Raw genomic sequence first — 23,313 nt, 5'->3', positions numbered from 1 at the left:
GGGGCAGAGGAAATCTGGAGTTCAGCTTTGGATATTCTGACTTTGAGATGAGACTGTCAAACAGAGCGTAAAGCAAGAAGCCTGATAGGAGAGTCTAGAGGTCAGGGAGAAGGTGTGAGCTGGAGATACATATTTGGGAGTTATCAGCATGAGAGCTTTTCGGATGTTCTTGATCAGCTGGTGGAATTTTTCTCCACCCAGCTGCATGACTGTTTACTCTGGAGCAAGGATTCCTCGGCGTAAACCTAACTCCTCCACTCCTCAAAGGTCTGATCTTGGACAGGCTACTCAACTGCTCTCAGTGTCTGTATCCCCAAAAGTGCCTACTTCTTTTATTATGAGGAAAAAATGAGGCAATTCATGTTAATTACCTTGCACATAGTAATAAGCACTCCCTATATAATAACCATTATAATCCCCTCCCTTCCTCTCTCCACCTCTTACTACCTTGCTAAGCTTGGTATCTTCAACTTCCCTTTTTTCTCACCTCATATTCAACTCATCCCTCACCCTGAGTGCCCCTGGATCACTGCCCACGCCAGTGCCTCACTGCCCCTAGAGCAATCCTATAAACAGTGTTGATTCCAACTGAATAGGTCGCAAGCTTCTATTTCTACTCTCAGAATATTTCTTAAATCTGCCTCCCTCTCTTTGTTTTCTCATTATTTCTCATCTGAGTTCCCAATAAGTTTTACTTAAATCTCAATTATATTCTAATCAAATTAAAATGTCATTTTAATTTGCCTACATGTCTGTCTTCCCTTAAAACTGTAAGCATTTCAACTGCCAAGTAATAATTATCACTGTATCCCTAGCACCTTTATGTCCAGTGCCCAAACCGTGGTAACTATCCAATAAATATTTGGTGAATGAATGGAAACATTTTATTGGCTAATTATTACCCGCTAGACACTCTGTGAAATTAAAATACAAACATCACTACCATATAAACTACAATTCCTGCCCACAAAGAGTTTTGAGAGACAAACTTAGCGTACCTGAGACAGAAAACAAAGCAGCCAAATAAATGTAATTAGATTACTATTAAAAAGAGAGAATTGGGGCTGGGCGCGGTGGCTCATGCCTGTAATCCCAGCACTTCGGGAGGACGAGGAGGGTGGATCACCTGAGGTCAGGAGTTCAAGACCAGCCTGGCCAACATGGTGAAACCCCGTCTCTACTAAAAATATAAAAATTAGCTGGGCATGGTGGCGGGTGACTGTAATCCGAGCTACTTGGGAGGCTGAAGCAGGAGAATCACTTGAACCCAGGTAGCGGAGATTGCAGTGAGCCGAGATCACGCCATTGCACTGCAGCCTGGGCTACAAGAGCGAAACTCCATCTCGAAAAAATAAGACAGAGAGAATTACACACAGACACTTTTCAATTTACGATGTGATGCCATTATATCTGGATAAACCCATCCTAGTTAAACTTAGGGTATGTTCCCTTTGGTCTCAAGCTCAAGGTTGATTAAATGATACACGGTACATGCTCCCTTCCTCTCACTTCCTGTACTCAGTTGTCATCGCTCCTCAAAAGTAGTCAAATTCCTGGCCCTCAATATCTTTGCCATAGTGCCCCATAGTTGCAGATACATATTCCCCCTAACTGTCTGCCATGATTCTTGGCATTACTGGGTCTTCACTGAGAGTCATGAGCAACCAACAATCTATCTTACTAAGAAATGACTTGACTAAGGTCATGCTTATCCACACGGAAAAAGGTTAGGAATGATGTGATGTTAGATGGGAACGCAGGGATCTGCCACCCTTTGATGCAATTTGTACATAGCTTTGCTCTGTATCACCAGTCAGGGTAACCAATCTCTAAATTTCTTCCTCACCAAAAAAGGAAGGACTTCCTATTATTCTAATGAGGCAAAATGGTATAAGCATAATAAGTGTTCATTTGTGAGCTACACAGACCTAGGTTTGAAGGCCAACTCCACTGCTAACCTAGGGAAATCTAGTTGGATTTTCTAGGCCCGTTTATTCATTTGTGAAACAATACCAGTGTGACCTGTATCATAGCGTGACTGCTATCATAGAGTTGTTAGGAGAATTAAATGAGAAAATACATGTAAAGCACCCAGCACACAATCACTATGCACAGTGGCAGCTATTATTATGGATTCTAACTCCCAGATAATCATGGGTCTCAGTAAAGGAGGTATTCAAGGGTGGTCATTCAGTGGGTTTCCTTCAGCTTTAAGCAGTGTCTTATAAAGTGCTCTTAGTCTGTAAGAAAGCTTCTGCTGAGTTTTGTCATCAAAGCTGAGGTTGGAAATAGGTCAATGGACCAGGATAAGGGTTGAGTCTTTCTCCCAGCTCTGATGGAACAATATTTCCTGACTGCCTTCAGTAATTTATATGCCCAAAAATGGACCTTGAGAATTCAAAAATAAGATAAGACTTGGAATGCTAATAAGAGATAACAAGACATCATCAGTCTCCCTGAGGAAAATGAAGTGCCTTAGTGTATTGGTGGCATGACAGTGGATCTAGATACTCTGAAGCTACAGAGAAGACTTCATGCAGGTTACCCACGGTACAAGGCAGTAGTGATGGCCCTCAAATATCTGCTGTCTTCTACCTCTGCCATCCCTCTGTTAAAGCAAATAAGAAGGAGGCCATTAGCCTGAGGTTGTCTCCATAACCAGAGCTTCTACATAAGCAAACCAAAATCCAAATCAATGTAAACAGTAAAATGTAACTAGAGGCTTCACCAATCAGAAACCGCCAACTAACCTCTAACTAGGGTCTTCCCACTGGGACCTTCTCTCAATAGGTCCTAGGCTCATTTGCAGTAATGCTCCAGGCAGAGTGCATAGCTCACTGGTCAACTAATCAATAACACTAGGCCTCAGGGTATCACCTCTCCTTTCTCTGAATTCCCCCAACCTAACCTAACATTTCAGTTAAAGTGGGGCCACCTGTGACTCACACTTTATATACAGTTTGTTTTACAATGAGCCCTCATTCATTTGTTCACACAAATATGCCCCAAATACAGATGATACAGAAATAAATAGGGCCCAGCTCCTGCTGCTGAGGTCTTAGAGAAAGACCATAAACTAGTGGGTGGAAAATCATGTAAAGCATTAAAAACTAAGGGCCGAGGAGGTGGTGCCAACTCTACTAGAGGAAGTCAGAAGTCAGAAAAGGTAAAGTTCATCCTGGGTTTTGAAGTTTGAATAGGAGTTCACCAAGCAGAGCAAGGCATGCCCAACAGAGAATAGCAGTGCAAAGGCTCAGTCATAAAAGTGGCTCATTGTGTTCAGGGATGGGGAGAAGCTGTGAGGTGGGACAGGGTATAAGGGCTGCAGTGATGAGAAATGGTCTTCAACAGGACATCTGCTCCAGACAGAGGTATTTCTAGTCCCAATTTATCCTGCAAGCAACTGGGACTGGTGGAGGTTTTCTAAGCAAGCAAATAACATTATTAGATTGTTTTCTCTAAACTCCGTGGTGTGCTCCCAGCACTAAAAAGGAGCTTTGATGGAGCACGAAGAGGTGAAGAGGGGCCATTTCCGTGAATAAAGGAAAGGGTGCCAGAGACCATCTTTTCTGGCTCCTGGTCTGGCCTGCAGCCCCACCATCCACCCAGCTAACCCGGCTCAGCAGATAGTGAACTCTGGTCAAGTCCCTCCTGGAACACCAGGCTCCAGAAGCTGTTAACAGAGTAACGTGGAGAGAGAGGAGTGGGAACCAACTGCACAGATAAACTGAGGAGGAGTCAGAGAAATATGATGTGTCTAGTGGCTCACAACATCCGGAAAGGAGCAGGAGCTTCCAGCCAGATAGACTATGTTCAAATTCCACCTCTACCTTTACTACCTGGCATAACCTTGGGTAATTCCCTTAACCTCTCTGAGACTGTTTTTTCTTTTTTCTTTTATTTTTATTTTTATTTTTATTTTGACATGGAGTCTCTCGCTCTGTCACCCAGGCTGGAGTGCAGTGGCATGATCTCAGCTCACTGCAACCTCCACCTCCTAGGTTCAAGCGATTCTCTAGCCTCAGCCTCCCAAGTAGCTGGGATTATAGGTGTGTGCCACCACACCTGGCTAATTTTTGTATTTTTAGTAAAGATGGGGTTTCACCATGGCCAGGCTGGTCTCGAACTCCTGACCTCAGGTCAGGTGATCCTCCCACCTTGGCCTCCCAAAGTGCTGGGATTACAGGCATGAGCCACCACGCCCGGCCGAGACTGTTTTCTTATCTATTAAATGGCAATAACAAGTCCCATTCACTTCAAAGGCTTGTACTGAAAATTAAAACTATTTCAAGTGATGAGGATAGTGACCGCTACAAGGAATAATGGCTCTCTAAATATTATTAAACTGATTATTAATATCTTCATTTTTATTTTATGTGTCTTTTATATGATGTGATAAAATCCCTCAGGCTAAAAGATCTTCAAATACAGCAGGCCCCTGGAGGCACGGGATGGAATTAGCCCTCCTGAGGCGCTCTCAGGACGGCTGTGTCTCCTGCATGAGACTGATCAGTTCCTTCCAAGTTGCTTTCCGCCCTCCTTGGCTGCCTGCAGTTTCCGTAGGATCACATTTCCCACCTGACCCAGTGGGCCCAGGAGAGCTGTGGGCCTTGTAGCTCGGAGCTTTTCAGAGGTCTCACATGACAACCTGGCAGGGTGCAGCTGTTCCCGGCAAGGGCATTAATAATACAGGCCTTCTTCCGCAAACTCTGGCAAACAGTCTAAAATGACAAGTGAAAACACTGAGTCCAAATTCTCCCTGGGGCTTAGGGCGGAGGAAGCCAAAATAGCTCGCCTTTATCAGGGCTAAATCGTGGAACTAAATCAGGGTTCTGCTAGTGGTGGTGGCTAAGGGAAACCGCTGGTGATAAAAGCAAAGAAATGGGGGAGAAGCCGTGGGGGAGGGAGCCACAGTCACACTCCTTACAGAATAAACTATCTCGCCTAGGGGCAGTTTCAGCAGAAGGCTTCAGAGACCCCCGGAAGCAGACAGAAAGAAGTCCACATGCCTTGCTGGCTGAGGAGCAAATCGGGTCATGAATTTCATCTCAGCAATAGCCAATAAACACAGCAGCTGCTATACCCAGCCCTGAGACATCTAGCACAGGAGACTTTATAAAGAACAAGCCGATCTCCTCTGGCAAGCAAGCCACAAATGGAGAAGGTCTTGGCGGAATTTTTGTGTCCTTTATTCATATTGTATCAGCACCTAAAACAGTGCCTGGCATTAAAGCACTAGGTAAATATGAGTGACTGAAGAAATACATGCGTGGGGAGAGAATAGAAACCAGCAGCACCAGTTAGTAACTATACAAAGGTAAGCAAGCCATTCAGTCTCTAGGAGCCTCTATTTCTTCATCAGGAAAATAGGGTAATGACACCTACTTTGAAAGGGTCTTATAAGAATTAAGGCCGGGCACAGTGGCTCATGCCTGTAATCTCAGCACTTTGGGAAGCCAAACTAGGTGGATCACTTGAGGTCAGGAGTTTGAGGCCAGCCTGGCTAACATGGTGAAACCCTGTCTCTACCAAAAATGTAAAACAAAATAGCCGGGTGTGGGGGCACATGCCTGTAATTCCAGCTACTTGGGAGGCTGAAGCAGGAGAATCGCTTGAACCCAGGAGATGGAGGCTGCAGTGAGCCGAGATAGTGCCACTGCATTCCAGCCTAGGCGACAGAGCAAGACGCTATCTCAAATAAAAAAAAAAAAAAAAGAATGAAATAAAATGATGTATGTAAACACCTCTAAAACAATGCTTGGTAGAAGTAGGCACTCAATAAATGGACTTCAATCTTCAGCTACAAATTTGACCTCAATCTTCAGCTATAAATCAGACCTCAACTATCAACTCTCTGTTTCCAATTCTTACGGAGGAGGGGAAGGTTAGGGGAGGTGAATAAAAGGGGAGCGTAAACCAACTGAAGATGATAAATCAAAGGAAAGCAAAGCAAGACCCACGAGGTCACACCTCACTGGATGACCCTGGACAAGTCAGGTACTTTGCTGGGTCTCAGAATTCTCTGCGGTAGGATGCGGGGAGGTGAGTTTGATCTGTGGTCTTGAAACTGTGTGCAGGAACTCTAGCAAGCCCATGGAGACCCTGAGGGGCTGTCTTGGGGTGGGGAAGAAGGTGACCAGTGGGTCCCGAGCAGTTTCAGGCAGTTTCCTATGGGAGGCTGGGAGGCTGTCCTCAGAAGAAACAGTCCCACACTTGGTCCAGTTTGTTGTAAACTACTGCTTTCTCCGAGGTCCCCAGTTCCTCCCAGGGCCAGGATTGGGATGAGGTAAGGGAGGCCTCACCCTAGTCCCAATCCTGAGTCCCCCAGACCTCCTTCAGTGCCAGCCTCACTCACTTCTGTGGCGTTTGGCACAGCCAGCCACCCTCTCTGGAAGTCTCTCTCCACTGCCTGCCCTGGCACTGCCTTTCATGGGTACAGTGTTCTGTTTCTCTCCATCTCTTTCGCTGGATCCTCTCCTTCCTCCTGGGCAAGAGAAGTAGAACAAGAGGGAAGAAGTGGATGGGAGAGTACAAAGAGGCCATGGGAGAACACACTGTGAGGAAGCTTCAGTTGTGGACAGGCAGAGGGAGACTGGTTGAACAGCAAAAGGCAGATGGCCAGGCAGGTACGAACCTCAGGGACAGAGAAGAATCACTCCCCATCACCTGGCAGAACTTTCTCTCCCCTGCACTTCTTCTTTCCTTGCCTCAATGCCCCTGTCCGAGTCAAGTCCACATCATCTAATACTAGGACCCTCACAACAGTCTCCCAACCCATCCCCTGCTTATCTTCTCACAAAAGATTAATCTCCTGAAGTCCAGCTCTGAATCATTAAGCTCCTCCTCAGACACTGAAATTGCATCTTCCATGTTTACTCCATTAAGTGCAAATGCCTCAGTCTGGTATACAAGGCCATACTCCCACTCACTCCCCAGCCTCCAAGCAACACCCACCGTGCACACAGGCACCTGCTTCCCTGGATTCACCCTGGCCACCGGCCCTGACGTTGCCTGCACTCCTTTCCTCCCTCAGCGCACCCTCGCCCCAATTTCACCTGTCAAATCTTTGCACTGTAAACAGCACACCCACGCTCCTCTTTTCCAAGATCCTGCATCCAGGCCTGCCAAAGCCCAGAGCTATTTGCAGATGTTGGCAAGTACACGTCTCTCTGTCTGCTCAGTCAATAATTCACTGCAATACCAGGTATTGCAAAAGAAGGCCTTTGCCTTGCCTTCAAATAAGAGCTACAGGGTAGAAAGCAGAAACCTGCCCTGCAGCTGCCATGAACCCCATCTGAGCAGGCAAGTTAGGCTACACTTAACAGCGTATCTTCAGTGGGAAGCTCATCAACCACAGTGAAGCAGCCCCCACCACTTGTTTATTTATTTATTTCCTTTTGCACCCAGCCCTGCTGTGGGCCCCCCCAACCACCAGGCTCTCAGTAAATACTAGTTGAATTAATTAATTAATTAATGAGATCTTCCTGCTGGGAGCACAGAACTAATCCCATAAAAACAAAAATAATTCTCCTGTCTTTTGCATCTAAAGCTGACCCCATCAACGACGGAAATGTTCTATAACTGGATTGTGGTGACAACTGAACAGCTCAGTAAGTTTACTAAAAAAAATCACTGAATTGTATACTTAACACGGGTTGATTTCATGGAATATAAACTGTACCTCAATAAAGTTGTCTTTAAATATCGGTGTGATGATCAAAACCACCATGGTGGCTCACTCTGTTCGGCTGAGTGATAAACTGAGTTATGAGCTAACCCAAAAATAAACAACAGAAAAGATGCTCCAGGTCTGTAAGGTGTGGGATCCAAGCTCAGTCGGTTCCTGCAGTATCCGCAGCACCTGTGAATGGTTGGATATGGGTAATCTCAAGGAACGGTCTAGGCTGTTGGAGGCGGGGTGAGGGCCCTGGGGTGGCCAGGCGCCTGGTCAGCCTATAGTCAGGATATAGCATAAAGTGGACTGATCCTACTGAATCTTCCACATTGGCCTCTCCAGTGGCCCAAAGCTAGAGAGTCAAACCCCAGGTTGAAATCACTTTCCCGAGGAAGTATCTATCCACTGGCTTCCCAGGCTGTGGTTCATTCACGCAACACCACAGAGCTTCCTCCACAGCAACCCCCACAATTCATGGTTTCACATTTGATTGTGTTACTATTTAATTAGCATTTGTCTCTCTCTCTTTAGATCACATGCTACAGGAGGTCAAGCGCCATGGCTCATGTGTTCACGGTGCCCAGCACAGAAGCAAGCACACAGTAGGTGTTCATTTAAAAAGCCGATTGAATGCTGAATGAGTGAATGGACACTCTTCACTGACTGAACTTGGGTAAGGCACGTGTCCCCTGTTTTCTTTCAGTGCAGCACTGCCCTACAGCCGGGTGTTCATGAAGAGGGCCTCCAGGAGAGGAGGAGAGGCAAAGAGTTAGGAGAGGGAGCCAACACTCCCTAAGACACTTCTCCACTTTGCCCTCACAACAATCTACAAACCAGCTATTATTATTGCTTTGTCTACAGGTGAGGCAACTGAGGCGTTGCAATTGGAACTCAGATCTGTCAGGCTAGAAACCTCTCTTTCCCAGACACCCCTGATGGGCAAGGGTGAGATGAAGTGGATGGGAGTCTCTACAATGCAGTCAAGGTTACTGCTGCACAGGCAGGGGGTTGAAAATCTGAGGGCCAGTGCAATCATGTGCTATCTTCCAAGGTCCAGTCCCCTATGTCATCCTCCTCCAGCCTCTTCCTGCAGTGTATGTGAGCCAGCCCTGAGTGCACAGGAGACTCAGAAAACAGAAGAGGGCCGGGCGCAGTGGCTCACGCCTGTAATCCCAGCACTTTGGGAGGCCAAGACGGGCAGATCACGTGAGGTCAGGAGTTCAAGACCAGCCTGACTAACATGGTGAAACCCTGTCTCTACTAAAAATATAAAAATCAGCTGGGCATGATGGCGGGCGCCCGCAATCCCAGCTACTCAGGAGGCTGAGGTGGGAGAATCACTTGAACCCAGGAGGCGGAGGTTGCAGTGAGCTCAGATTGTACCATTGCACTCCAGCCTGGACAACAAGAGCAAAACTCCATCTCAAAAATAAAAATAATAAATAAATAAATAGAAGGGTATCTTCCCAGCGGTGATCCAGAGCCTGAGCCCACTCACAACTGGGCAGCCCATGGCCAATGCAGGTCTCCAAAGACCTCTCCATTCCCCCTGGAAATACACCCACCTCTCAATACTCCATTTCCCATCTCAACATCCCAAACTGCTCCTGTCCCAGAGAAGGCTCATGGCAAATCCTCCTCGTCTTCCCACACGCTCCTAAGGGGAGACACCAAGGTGTCTGCCCAGCTATAGGGCAGTGCTACACTGAAATCAAACAGGGAACATGTGCCTTACCCCAGTTCGTCAGTGAAGAGTGCCCACTCACTCATTCAGCATTCAATCAACTTTTTAAATAAACACCTACTATGTGCATGCTTCTGTGCTGGGCACTGTGAACAATGATCCGTGTTATGTGGCGTCATGTGTGTGCCACATGAGGTTCTATCCACCCTAGTGCAGGTAATGTACACATAGTAACAAGCAGTGGCCGGGCATGGTGGCTCACGCCTGTAATCCCAACACTTTGGGAGGCCAGGGCGGGCAGATCACGGGAGGTCAGGAGTTCGAGACCAGCCTGGTCAACATGGCAAAACCCTGTCTCTACTAAAAACACAAAAAATTAGCTGGGCGTGGTGGCTCATGCCTGTAGTCCCAGCTACTTGGGAGACTGAGACATGAGAATCACTTGAACCCGGGAGGTGGAGGTTGCAGTGAGATGACATCCCTCCCAGGCGCACTCCAGCCTGGGTGTCAGAGTGAGACCCTGTCTCAAAAAAAAAAAAAAAAAAGAAAGTAAGAAAGTAGCAGGTAGCATAGCATAATGACTAAGAGGACAGACCTGGGTGTCCTACTCCCCAGGTTCAAATTCCAACTTACTAGCTATGAGACCTCTCTATGCCTGTTTCCTCATTTATAAAATGGAGTTATAAATTGTACCCAATTCTTAGGGTTGTCATGGGGATTAAGTGAATTACTATACATAAAACACTTAGAGCCTGGTCCATAAGAAGTGCAATATCATCATTCACTGTCATTGTTCGTTTCTTTCCCCAGTGCATTGAAGTTGCCTCTCCATCTGTAAGAGGAAAGAGTAGAAGATACTGAGCTAGGGAAGGCTTGAGGCCATGGCAGCTGCCCTTGGCACTGTATGATCTCTAAACACTGAGAAAACAGTCCTCCTGGGCCAACTCTAGAGGTTTCTTCAACTAGGCTGCCAGTAAGTGGAGATGTTGGCACGCTGGCACCAGGGAGGAACAGGGTGGAAAGCACAGTGAAAAATCAGCACTTACAGGATGTTTGCTCATCTGTGAACAAAAACAATCCTCCCTGGAAAAATACACAGCTCTATAAAATATCACTTTTCATGGGCCACCCAGGACAATGACTAAAGATTTCCTATAACTGGTGAACTGGGCTGAAGAACAAGGAAGTCAGATTCCTGGGGCAGCTCTGAAAATGATGGGAGGGGGTTTGTCAGCACCAAATCTTCTTGCTTCCAACACTTAAGGAGTACAGGCTGTGGTCTAGATTCAGACAGCCAAACTGGGGCAGCAGAAACAGAGGCACACAACCAGCTGTTAGGGAAACACAAATTAAGACCACAATAAGATATCACTACACATCTATTAAAACAGCTAATGTTGGGGGGGCACAGTGGCTCACACCTATAATCCCAACACTTCGGGAGGCCGAGGCGCGTGGATCACCTGAGATCAGGAGTTCGAGACCAGACTGGTCACTGGCCAACATGGCGAAACCCCGTCTCTACTAAAAATACAAAAAAATTAGCCAGGCGTGGTGGCACACACCTGTAATCCCAGCTACTCAGGAGGCTGAGGCAGAAGAATCGCTTGAACCCGGGAGGTGGGAGGTTGCAGTGAGCCAAGATAGCACCACTGCACTCCAGGCTGGGTGACAAGAGTGAAACTCCGTGTCCAAAAAAAAGGGAACAGCTAAAGCTGAGAAAAAGTGACAACACCAAATGCTGGCAAGCATGTGGAGGAAGTGGATTATGTTGCTGGTGGGCATGTAAAGTGATACAGCCCCTCTAGGAAATGGTTTGGCCGTTTCTTCAAAAACAAAATAATATGCTCACCATGCAACTTAGCAATTGAACTCCTCGACATTTATATCAGAGAAGCAAAAATTTATGTCCACACAAAAATCAGAACACAATTGTTCATAGCAGCTTAACTTGTAATAGCCAAAAACTGAAATTAACCAAAATGCCCTTCCATAGGCAAACAGTTAAACTGTGATACATGCATACCATGGAATACAATTCGGTAATTTAACAAAAAGAGCAAACTATTGATAAATTCAACAATTTTAGTAGACCTGAAGGGCATTATGATGAGTGCAAAAAAGCCAGCCTCAAAAGGTTGTATATTGTATGATCCTATTTAGAGAATATTCTCCAAAGGCAAAATTATAGAAGTGAAAAACGGAGGTGGGGGCAGGGTGACAAAAAAAGGTCAGCACAAGGAAGACCTTTTTGATGATAAAATAGTTCTGTATCCACCAGGCGCGGTGGCTCACATCTGTAATCCCAGCACTTTGGGAGGCTGAGGCAGGCGGATCACGAGATGAGGAGATAGAGACCATCCTGGCTAACACAGTGAAACCTTGTCTCCACTAAAAATACAAAAAAAAAAAAAAATTTGCCAGGCGTGGTGGCAGGCACCTGTAAACCCAGCTACTTGGGAGGCTGAGGCAGGAGAACTGCTTGAACCTGGGAGGCGGTGGTTGCAGTGAGCCGAGATCGCGCCACTGCACTCCAGCCTGGGTGACAGAGTGCGACTCTGTCTTAAAAAAAAAAAAAAAGAAAAAGAAAAGAAAAAGAAATAGTTCTCTATCTTGATTCTAGGGATGCCTATACTAACCTACACACGAGAAAATGACACAAACTATACACATGTTGTACCAATCTTAGATGCCTGGTTTTGATATTGTACTATAATCATGTAAGAAGAAACAAGAAACTAAATGAAGGATGCATCAGGAGTCTCTGTACTATCTTTTCAACTTCGTGTGCATCTACAATTGTTTCCAAATAAAAAGTTAAATAAAAAGAAAAGGCACCCAGCCAGTAAGACAACTGGGATTCCAGTTCAGACTCTTCGCTCCAAAATCCTGGTGTTCCAACCAGGTCAAATTATTCATAGTACTGTGTGTACCACGACATTTCCTATTTCCATGCCTTTGCACATATGAACTTCTACTGAGGCTACCCTTCCCTCACCTAGATAACTTTTCATTTCCTTTAAGATTCAATTCATATAGCTTCTCCTTAAGGAAGCTTCCTTGACTCCCCATCCTGAGATCACCACTCTTCCTCTGCACTTCCTGTGCATAGCACTTATTCAACTGAATTGCAATAATTAGTTTACTTGCTTCCATCTCCTGTCATGTACAAGCCACAGAATTGGAGAACAATTTTGCAAAGCATATCCAATAAAGGACTTATCTGTAGAATATATAAGGAAACCTTACAACTCAATCATAAGAAGACAAACAACCCAATTTTCTTTAAATGGGTAAAAAAATCGAAACATTTCACCAGAGGAGCCATCCAGGTGGCAAACAAAGCACATAAAAATGAAGCTCAATATCATTAGTGTTTACGGGAATGCACAAAAAAACACAATGAGATATCACCATACACCTATTAAAATGAAAAAGATGGGCTGCGCGCTGTGGCTCACGCCTGTAATCCCAGCACTTTGTGGGGCTGAGGCGGGCAGATCACTTGAGGTCAGGAGTTCAACACCAGTCTGGCTAACATGGTGAAACCCCGTCTCTACTAAAAATACAAAAATAGGCCAGGCATGGTGGCAGGTGCCTGTAATCCCAGCTACTCGGGAGGCTGAGGCAGGAGAATCGCTTGAACCCCGGAGGCAGAGGTTGCAGTGAGCTGAGATTGCGCCACTGCATTCCAGCCTGGCCCACAGAGTGAGAATCTGTCTCAAAAAAAAAAAAAAAGAAAGAAAAAGAGAAGAAAGAAAAAAAGAAAAAGAAAAAGATAGATCATACCAAGTGTTGGCAAGGAAGTGAAGTGCCTGGAATTCTAGTACACAGCTGGTGGTGATGTAAAATGGTACCCGTGCTCTAGGCAACACTTTGGCAGCTTCTTTAAAAGTTAAACAAATGCCCACCACATGACCCAGCTACTCTACTCTTAGGAGATTACTCAGGAGAAATAAATACTTATGTCCCCACAACATTTTTTTCCACAAATGATTCTAATGGCTTTATTTTAATAGTCCAAAATTTGAAACAACCTAAATGTGTGTCAACAAGTAAATGGACAAATAAATTGTGGTATATCCACAACTAGGACTACTGATACACACAACATTGATGAACAGCAAAATAATTACGCTGAATGAAAAAAAAAATGCATGCTGTATAATTCCATTTACATAAAGCACCAGAAAATGCAAACGAACCTATAGTGTGAGAAAGCAGCTTAGTCTAGTGGTTGCCTGAGGATGGAGGGCGGGAGATGGAAGGGGGCAGGAGGGAGGGATAAAGCTCGGAAGGACACTTTTAGGGGTAATCGTTATGTTCATTAGCTTAATTGTGGGAATAGTTTCATGACTGTATACATATGTCAAAACTCACCAAGTTGTACAATTTAAGTATGTGCAGGGTTTTGTCTGTCAATTACACCTCAATAAGGGTATATAAAACAAGATTAATGGGTACCATCTAATAGGCATCTACTTTGTGGGGAAAAAACTTTATATAAATAATTATTCATCTTCACTCAAGGTAGGTATTATTCGGCCCATTTTACAGATGATGAAACTGGATCAGAAAGCCGGGAGGTCATGCAGCTATGGTCAGGTCAGGCTCAGACCCAAGTCAAATGGCTTCAAAGCTGGGCCACTTTTCTCCACACTGTGATGCCTTTCTACAGTGGCAAATTCCCAACCTGAAGCCACAGGCCGTAACTCCCCGGCCTAAGCAAGACCTCGAAGAAGGCTCCAAATGAGAATGAGGGGCTGGGGCTGCAGGAGATCTCTGGCATCACTAAAATGACACCCTCTCTCTCTTGGATTGCCACTGCCACAAATACCTCCAACAGCCACAGCCAGCCCATCCTGGGCCAGATGGGCTAAGGCAGGAAGTGGGCTGTGCCGGCTCCCCAGGACACCCTGGCCTCTACTGCCACGGTGGTTTTGTGTCAAGGACCTGACCAGACAGTCAGCAGAACAGACTCCAATTCCTCTCATGCTGCAAATAACATCCTTCCCCTTTCTGGGCCTCCATTTCCTTAAGTGAAAGACATGATGCTAACGATCAAGCCTTCCAAGGAGCTCTTTCGGCTCTAATTCATGTTCTGAGTGCCCTGCTGAGCCAAAGCTGAAGGCAGGGCACCACCTCCACGTAGCAGTGCCTCCCCAAATCACTCCCTCTGCCACTCTGCCTCCTCCCCTCAGCCCTGTCCCTCAGCAAGTATCTTCCAAAGACCCTGACTCCCTCCCCCATCTGCTGGTTTGCTCCCCAGTTAGCAAGTTAGGTGCTTAAAACTCTGTGTTCGGGCCAGGCGCAGTCACTCACACTTGTAATCCCGGCACTTTGGGAGGCTGAGTCATGTGGATCACCTGAGGTCAGGAGCTCGAGACCAGCCTGGCCAACATGGCGAAACCCCATCTCTACTAAAAATACAAAAATTAGCTGGGTGTGGTGGCAGGCGCCTGTAATCTCAGCTACTTGGGAGGCTGAAGTAGGAGACTCGCTTGAACCCAGGAGGCGGAGGTTGCAGTGAGCTGAGATTGCGCCACTGCACTCCAGCCTGGGCAACAGAGCAAGACACCGTCTAAAAAACAAACGAACAAACAAAAAAACACCTCTTCAGGAGTCTGGAAACCCTGGACACACAGCTACTTGAGACATAATTTCTCCTTTAGAGTTCTTGAAGGAAAGGCTGGACATGAGTGGTGACAGAACGGATGGAAAAAGAAGGTACTAAACAGCCTTGAAGTATGGAAGCTCCTCCTCTTGTCCCTGTCAGATCTGTATGTCCAAGTGTGGGCCAGTTTCTTGCCCAAACAAGCTGAGATATTTGGCAGGGCACATAGTAGGCTTTCAGTAAGTATCTGTGGAACTGAATTAAATCCCTCTAGCCAGAGGAATAATCTCTTCCCGAGTTGCAGAGGAAAAGCAAGCATATCTGTCTTTGTGCACTCCCCGGGAAAAAGTTCTGAGAGTCCAGGGACTGACACGCCTGTTGCTTCTAAATGGCGGGGAGACCTGGGGGCCCAGCACCACTGGGCCTCACCTCCTGGGGCATCAGCTGAATGAGAGGACTACACTATAGCACTCTATAAATGCTCCCAGCCCTGGTGCTATCTTACTCTACAAGGAAGAGCCCTTGGGGTTTGAAAGGAACAGTGCAGCATTTTGCAAAGCTCCAAGCACTTTGAGGTGCAGCTGTTCACAGAGCTTCCGAGATGGAATGATATTCCCCGACGGGAGAGACTCTGTGTGTGGGAACTGCATTTTGGAACTACCACGTGGGCAAGTGCTTGCCATAAAGAGCACTCACTAGCTTTGAGAAGCTGTGGAGGTCACAGACAGCCTTAGTGTATCTCTTTTGCTTATGAGCTGTGAAATCCTGCAGAAGTCTCTTTACCTCTGTGAGACCCAATTTCCACGTCCATGACATGGGATAGATACCTTGTTAGCTCATTGCAGAATTAAATAAGATAATGTAGACAGATTACAAAACACTGTGCCGGGAACCATCATGAGCTCAATCAACAGCCTCTTCCCTTCCTTCCCTTTGTCATAAATAGATCTAAAGATTCTCAGAATAAGATCTTAGTTAGGTCGGGCACGATGGCTCACACCTGTAATCCCAGCACGTTGGGAGGCCTAGGCAGGCGGATTACCTGAGGTCAGGAGTTCGAGAGCAGCCTGACCAACATGGTAAAACCCCGTCTCTACTAAAAATACAAAATAATTAGCCAGCGTGGTGGCCCATGCCTATAATCCCAGCTACTCGGGAGGCTGAGGCAGGAGACTCACTTAAACCTGGGAGGCGGAGGTTGCAGTGAGCTGAGATCGCCCCACTGTACTGCAGCCTGCGCAACAGAGCGACACTCTGTCCCAAAAAAATAAAAAATAAGATCTTAGTTGATTTTGCTAACCAGAAAACCAGGCCTCTGATGGCCTTAAGTCCAAACACACTAGAGAGGCACCTCAGGAAGTACACTGGGACTTCAGATACGGGCGAAGGACTAGGAAGGGAAGAGGCAGGGCTGGCACCTGGAGACCACCCACTACGTTCCCTGCCAGTTATATGTAAGCTCTGTGAGGAGGCGGCCTCCTGAGCAGCGCTCCATCCTCTACCCCTCCACCTGAGCTCCCTTCCTCCCAGGAGTATGTACTTTCGCCTCAGGCACTGGTAATCACCAGCTCAGTGGCCTGGGGTTCTTAAAATGAGGGTGTGGGACCAGATGGACTCTGTAGACCTTACCACCTTTATAATCTTCTGAACCTACAATTCTACAAGGATAAACTGGTGCTTAACGGATGTACCACCCGCTCCCTATCCCTCCTTTGGGACACATGAAGAGATTCAGGAAGCAGAGGGAGGGGGACAGAGGCTGGGACTTCATTATGCTAATTTATTAGCTCTAATCTGCTGCAACAGCAGGGCTTTGAAGAAAGAGGCTTTTGTTGCAATTTCACATTTGGCAGGAAGTCCCCCACACCCGCATGAGAGATCATGAGTCAAAAGCTCTGATTTCAGTTCTGGCTCTTATGTCCTGCATTGCTGAGGCTCCCTTTTCACACTTCTCTGACCAACTTCTTGACTTTTCCGGGAAGGAAATGTGCCCCAGATGTTGGCCAGTAAATGGTGGGTTTTCATCTGCCTTTATAAAAGGGTGTCAGTAATCCGAAGGCTCCCCAAGGAGCAAGAGCCAAAGGGGGAAATGCAGCCAACTTCTACCACTAAACCAAAGGTTGCCCAGTCAACTAAGCCCCTCTCTACAGGGGCAGGGAGGCTCACTGTACGCAAAACATTTCTGTTTTCATTATTTTATGGGACCCTCACGATTGTTGTATGAAATAATGACGGAAATCTCACTTTCATTTATTCACGCAACTCATGTTACTGGGCACCTACCGTTCACAGGTGAGGAAATGAAGGAATGCATAGGGGAAGTGATTTGCCGGATGCCCCACAGCCTGGGGTAGGGTAAGCCCTGAAACCAGCAGCTTGCTTATCTAATCGGAATTTCCAAAACAAAAAAGCCCTGGGTTGTAGCACTTGCCCATTTCCATGGCATAAGTTTCCCCATCGTGGTCAGTTTCAAGCCACCCATTGTTTTTAATTGTTTTTAACAAGCAGTTTGCAAAATTCTTGAATATATAAAAATTGGGAAACAGAGTTTCCAGATTAGGGACAAGTTCTCCTTCTGCCTCACCTTTCTACCTCCATACAGGAAAAGTCAACATCCTGTGGAAGCTTAAAGAGTAGCCTTAATAGAATACCACCTGGAGGATTGTTAACAGGGGCAGGGTTTCAGATATATTGTATTTTCTTCCACAACAGAATTTTTCCAACCATTCTATGAGCACATATTACCTTTATAATCAGAACATATCTAGGTAATTAAAATCAATTTTTAGTGAGCTTCCCAGAATGTTTTGGAATAACCTCTCTGCATAATGTTTCACTCTGTCATCCTTGGGTTGAAAGAGAGAGAGCGCGGCACGCGTGTGTGTGTGTGCGTGTGTGTGTTTCCCAAGAGCTCCCTTGCAGAGCAGAGGAGGTATACTTAAGCATTCACCTGAATCCGGTGCAGTCTTACCTGGAGGATAAATGTATTCCCTTGGGAATTCAAATTTCACCAGCAACTGAGAAAATACAACTCCCACCAAGATTCCAAAGACCTGCTCTGACAAAGCAGAAGCCTCTTTGGCCACCAACTGACCTTGCCTCCCAACGGGCTGAGGCTGAAGCAGATGGTTTGACTGAACCAGAAACAACTAACTGCTCCTTCTTTCCTGAGAAGGCCCTCTGCCTCCTGCCCCTGCAAAAAAGGCATTGTGTCCTCTCTTCCTCAGGCTGGGCTTCAAGGGGTCTTACCTCAGCACTGGGATGGACACCTGGCACCAGGGCTTGGGACAGGCTCAAGGGGGCCAGTCCATTTCAGCTGGGCTCCATGACATTCACCACTTCTCCCTGGACTGCTGGTTGCAGGGCTCTGCGCAACTGGCTCTCCCCTTGCCTGCAGAGGGTTAAAACACAACAACAAAGCAAAGTTTCGCCACAAGCACATACGTTAATACATTCAGGAGGAAAGTCTTTGCTCCTCCCACTGCCAGCTCTGGGGCAGCCAGCCTCCTTTCCAGGACCTAAACGAGCTACATGTTCACCCAGACTCATCCCTCTGGGGTTGTACAATTTGAGAGTAAGTTGCAGATTGGGCAAAGCAAACTCTGCTACAGTCATGGAATCCTTGTGCTACTCACTACTTGTGGTAAGAAAAAGCAAGGGTTAGAAAGCTACAGATCGGGCCCAAGTCTTGTGTTTAGAGAAGGCCTGCGGACAATGGATTTCAATCAACAACTACATCAAGCGTGTTCACAGTCTCCTTTGTCCTATAGTATGTTGTTTATGCTGTTACAAATGTGAATTAATGCCTGTAACCCCAGCTACTTGGGAGGCTGAGGCAGGAGCATCGCTTGAACCCGGGAGGCGGAGGTTGCAGTGAGCCAAGATCGTGCCACTGCACTCCAGCCTGGACAACAAGAGCGAAACTCCGTCTCAAAAAAAAAAATTTTTTTTTAAAGTGAATTTAATTTCTAATTCATTTTGGAAGCATTTTTAACTGATTCTAAATTTTCAACCCATATATTATTATAGTTGTCTGAATAGAGGGCATTTGTTTTTAAAGTAATTGTGTTTCCTTGTGTCAGAAAAAGTATGTTCAATCTATAAATCTTAGAAAATATAATTAAATGAAAAAGACAAAATGTACCCATTCTTTCTTCATCCAAGATAACTACAGATAACATACTCTACCTGTTTCTTGTTTTTATTTTTCAGATTTTTTATAAAGATGTAATAAAGCTAGGCATGGTTTAGTAAGTGTTGTGTCAGTAAGTAATCTTCAGCAGCATCATTTTAATGGCTACCTAATATATATGTACCCAAGGATCTCCAATGAGCCATGTATAGTGCCCCACAGAGCTGTACCATAAATTGTACCCAACCCTCCAAGCCTGGACACTTAAGTCATCTTCAGCCTTTTGTTTTGTTTTTGGCTAATGGCAAATAGTGTTTGAAACAAAATCTTCCAGGGAGTCCCATGATTATTTTCTTCAGACACAGTCTTAGGAATAAAATTGTGCTGGGTCAAAGAGCTTCCAAATTCTTCAGGCTTCTGAACAGTCTTAGCATGCTACCTTCAGGACTACCGGTACCATAGAAACTGCTCCCAGCAATGGAGAAATGTGCCCGTTCCCCTAACACTCCTCTCTCCCCCAAGCCCCTCCCTCACCCACATATCCTCGTTCACCTGGTGTAACCATTTCTAGTGGAAACGAAGGTGCGGTTCTCCAAGTCTGACTTTTTATTTTTCATGCTCACACTCAGCTCAGCCCCAGCCTAAGATAAGACCCATTATGCTAAATGAACTCTGCTAATCAAGCTTGGGAAAGAGGGGTACATGAATGACAATTCATAAGGAGAGAAAGAGAAACCCGTGGAGGGACAGGGGAGTGATAGATACACAAGGACGGTGTCCAGGGGAAAGAAACCCTTAGATACAAAGAGAAACAAGAGTCATCCCATGAGACAGGAGATGCTGATAGACAGAACTGAAGCTGAAGTGAGCCATGTGATGGGTGGTAACGTCAAGACCTCACAAAGATTCAGGACAGAACAGGGCAAACAACAAAGGCATCTGGTGAGACGGAAAAAGAACAAGCTGCTTGAGGCTTTGGGCACTTTGCAGCTGTTTGTAATCAATGCCAACAAAACACCAGGAGCCAGGGTCACTGTGGGGAAATGAGAGCAGTCAGGGAAGAGGTCTTTACAGGCAAACAGCTGAGCTAGTGGTCAGCTAGGAGCCACCCACAAGGAGCCCTCCTGGGGGAACAAGAGCAAAGTGCTCCTGGGGTGGAGGTAGGGTGGGCATTACTGGGCTGACTGTTCTGCCTCCTTAACAGGAAGGAAGACTCCACTCTCCATCTCTCCCTAGCCAGCTCTTGTATCCTTCCTTTCACTCCAGGCCAAACTTTCAGTGAGAGATGGAGAATTCACCTACACAGATAACTAGGTTTCTCAGCCCTGTGACCCAGGCAAAAGCCTTGGGGACCTGTCTCATGCCCCTTTCCAGCTGACCAGCCCCATGCCCTGTCACTCTCATGCACCCTACACTCCAGCCATAGCAATCTGCAGATTCATGAGGGAATGGGGGATTCCTTTTGTGCTTCTTAAGTCCTTTGGAAAATGGTTTGCAGATCTCCAATATTTAGGCAAGTCATTCTACCTGCCCACCCTGCCCCTACCCCACTTGCTCATTCATCTGGACTTCCCCTGATGGACAAAGGGTAGAACTCTGACTTAAAGACAGTTCATCCATACATAAGGAAGCTGGGCCAATCTGACACTCTTTCAAAACTGCAACTGTGAAAAAAGACTCTAGTCAGCTGGTGGTAGACCCTAGAGTTAAGGGAAAGGTAGTGGTGGAACCATGACAAGCAAATGCCACGCACAAGATCAAGTGATGGGGCCGGGCACAGTGGCTCATGCCAGTAATCCCAGCACTTTGGGAGGCCAAGGCGGGAGGATCATCTGAGGTCAGGAGTTCAAGGCCAGCTTGGTCAACATGGTGAAACCCTGTCTCTACTAAAAACACAAAAATTAGCCAGGCATGGTGGCGTGCACCTGTAATCCCAGTTTCTAGGAAGCCAAGGCAGGAGAGCTGCTTGAACCCAGGAGGTGGAATTTGCAAATTTGCAGTGAGCCGAGATCAAGTCACTGCACTCCAGCCTGAGTGACAGAGTGAGACTCTATCTAAAAAAAAAAAAAAAAAGATCAAATGATGGAGCTACAGGGACTCTATGGAAGGAGAGGAAACTGGCCTACAAAGAGAGCAGGGCAGAGGCCCAGGGAGAGGTAGACAGGACACCATGCAGGCCCAGGACAGCAGGTATGTAGTGAGTCTAGTGGCCGTGAGGCTCGTCTGTGCATACTTCTTACTCCTGCACGCACTCCCTGACCCCCTTCAATTTGGGAGGGTGTCTCTGTTTCTTGCAACCAAATTATTCCACGTAAAACAATCTCTCCAAGGCCCTGAGGCTGCAGCAATCTTGGGCTGGGAAATCAGAACACAAAGAGCAGGACTTATTTCCAGCTCTGCTCAACACAGCAAATCTATGCAAACTAGAGGCCTGGTACTGAGGGCAGGTGCTGCAAGTAACCCAGCCTGTGAGGCCCGGGCAGGAAAAAAGTTAAAATGGGCCTGGATTTCTTCATCTTGTGCAAGAGCTTTGTTTAAATGGGCTCTGGGGTCCCAGCTGGCTCTGGCTCCTGAAGCCTAAGGGGGCTGTGAGACTGGGGGCTCCCCTGTGACCTAGTGCATGTCTTGGGCAGGGCTTGGGCCATCCATTGTAAGCACTCAAAAGCCTATTTTTTAAAAAAACTTTTTTCTCAAGTTTGTAGCTGAATTTTTCATAGGTAATCAAAATCTACTGGATGGGGCCAGGCGCAGTGACTCATGCCTGTAATCCCAGCGCTTACGGAGGCCGAGGCCGAGGTGGGTGGATCACCTGAGATCAGGAGTTCAAGACCAGCCTGGCCAACATGGTGAAACCCTGCCTCTACTAAAAATACAAAAATTAGCCAGGCGTGGTGGTGGGCACCTGTAATCCCAGCTACTCGGAAGGCTGAGGCAGGAGAATCGCTTGAGCCCGGGAGGTAGAGGTTGCAGTGAGGCGAGATCGTGCCATTGCACTCCAGCCTGGGCGACAGAGCAAGACAGAGAGTGATGGAGCTACAGAGGCTCTGTGGGAGGAGAGGAAGCTGGCCTACAAAGAGAGCAGGGCAGAGGCCCTGGGAGAGGTAGACAGGACACCATGCAGGCCCAGGACAGCAGGTATGTAGTGAGTCTAGTGGCCGTGGGCCACTAGGGTTGGCAGGTACCATCTCAAAATAAAAAAGATTAAAAAAATTTAAAAAAAAACAGAAAACAAAACGAAACAAAAATCTACTGACAGGACCACGCTGGATTGCTAAAGTGTAGTTGGATGACTCTTCTATCTTAAATTCTAAAGTTTTTTTTTCTATTAAGTAGATTATATAACTTCCTCCTATCACCATACTCAGCACTGCAGATTCAGCTGATCATAGGGTCCCCAAGCCTCCTATCTACTCACGTGCTTCCTGGCCGTTTTAATATAGTTTCCACTTAATTCGTAACGCTCTGTAATCTGTCACCACAAGTTCTGCTCTCTGACCTCCCTCCTATCCCACAAGGGTCACTGGGCCTGACACCCAGATTTGGTCTCTCTACTTTCCTCTCGAGGCCCAGCCAGCCAAGATTGTGCTCAACTCCTTCCTTCTGCTCAGGGCCTGTTCTCTGTTTTATCTCTTGGGGCAGCCCTTGCTGCACTGTCCCCCAACTCTAGAGCCCCTGGCAGCAGCTCAGCCAATCCCCTTTCTCCTCTGCACTTAGACCCAGAAGCACCTAGATGACACAGAAGATGATTCTAAGGAAGAGGGTGGCTAAATGAGAGGCTGCCTCGGGCGCAGTGACTCCTTCTTGCCTCCAGCAAGTGTGTCCTTCAAGTAAGTGTACAATGTGTGAGGCACCAACCACAGACCCAGAACCAGGATTTGGAGAGCTCACCAGGAACCAAGGAACCCAAAGAAGTTCATAAATTGAGCCAAGAATTTCACGGCCCAGCCCCTCAAAGCAGAACCATTGCTCGAGTGCTCTGTGTTGACTCAGAGGATGGGTTCACCTGTCACAGCAGTAAGGCTGTGGCCCCAAGCCCCTGGCTTCAAGGAGCCATCCCCACTCAGCACCCAGGAGCCTCAGCGTGAGATAACCCTTTTAACCCTGGAGCCATTCTTCCACATTGTCTGAGATGTGAGCAATGGTTTTGATTATGTTTGAATATGGAAGCGAAATAAGCTAAGAGCTTTTATTGATCCTTGTGCATAAAA

General features: G+C 46.6%; 1 protein-coding gene across 4 annotated transcripts in view; it reads right to left on the bottom strand.

Annotated features, from left to right (window-relative positions):
- ST6GAL1 (ST6 beta-galactoside alpha-2,6-sialyltransferase 1) overlaps positions 1-23,313 on the bottom strand; it is a 150,168-nt gene that overhangs the window by 97,677 nt on the left and 29,178 nt on the right. For 3 of the 4 annotated variants that reach the window (XM_019024128.4, XM_055382102.2, XM_063704449.1), the window contains one exon: positions 18,223-18,364. The exons of the other annotated variant lie outside the window; for it this stretch is intronic. The gene's annotated coding sequence lies outside the window, so the exon portion shown is untranslated. The remainder of the gene's footprint in view (positions 1-18,222; positions 18,365-23,313) is intronic. 4 annotated transcript variants of the gene reach the window in all.

This window comes from Gorilla gorilla, chromosome 2 (assembly GCF_029281585.2).
Source record: "Gorilla gorilla gorilla isolate KB3781 chromosome 2, NHGRI_mGorGor1-v2.1_pri, whole genome shotgun sequence".
NCBI classification, from domain to species: Eukaryota; Metazoa; Chordata; class Mammalia; order Primates; family Hominidae; genus Gorilla; species Gorilla gorilla.
The sequence above is the reverse complement of the archived record's forward strand: the minus strand, read 5'-3'. Positions and strand labels throughout refer to the sequence as shown.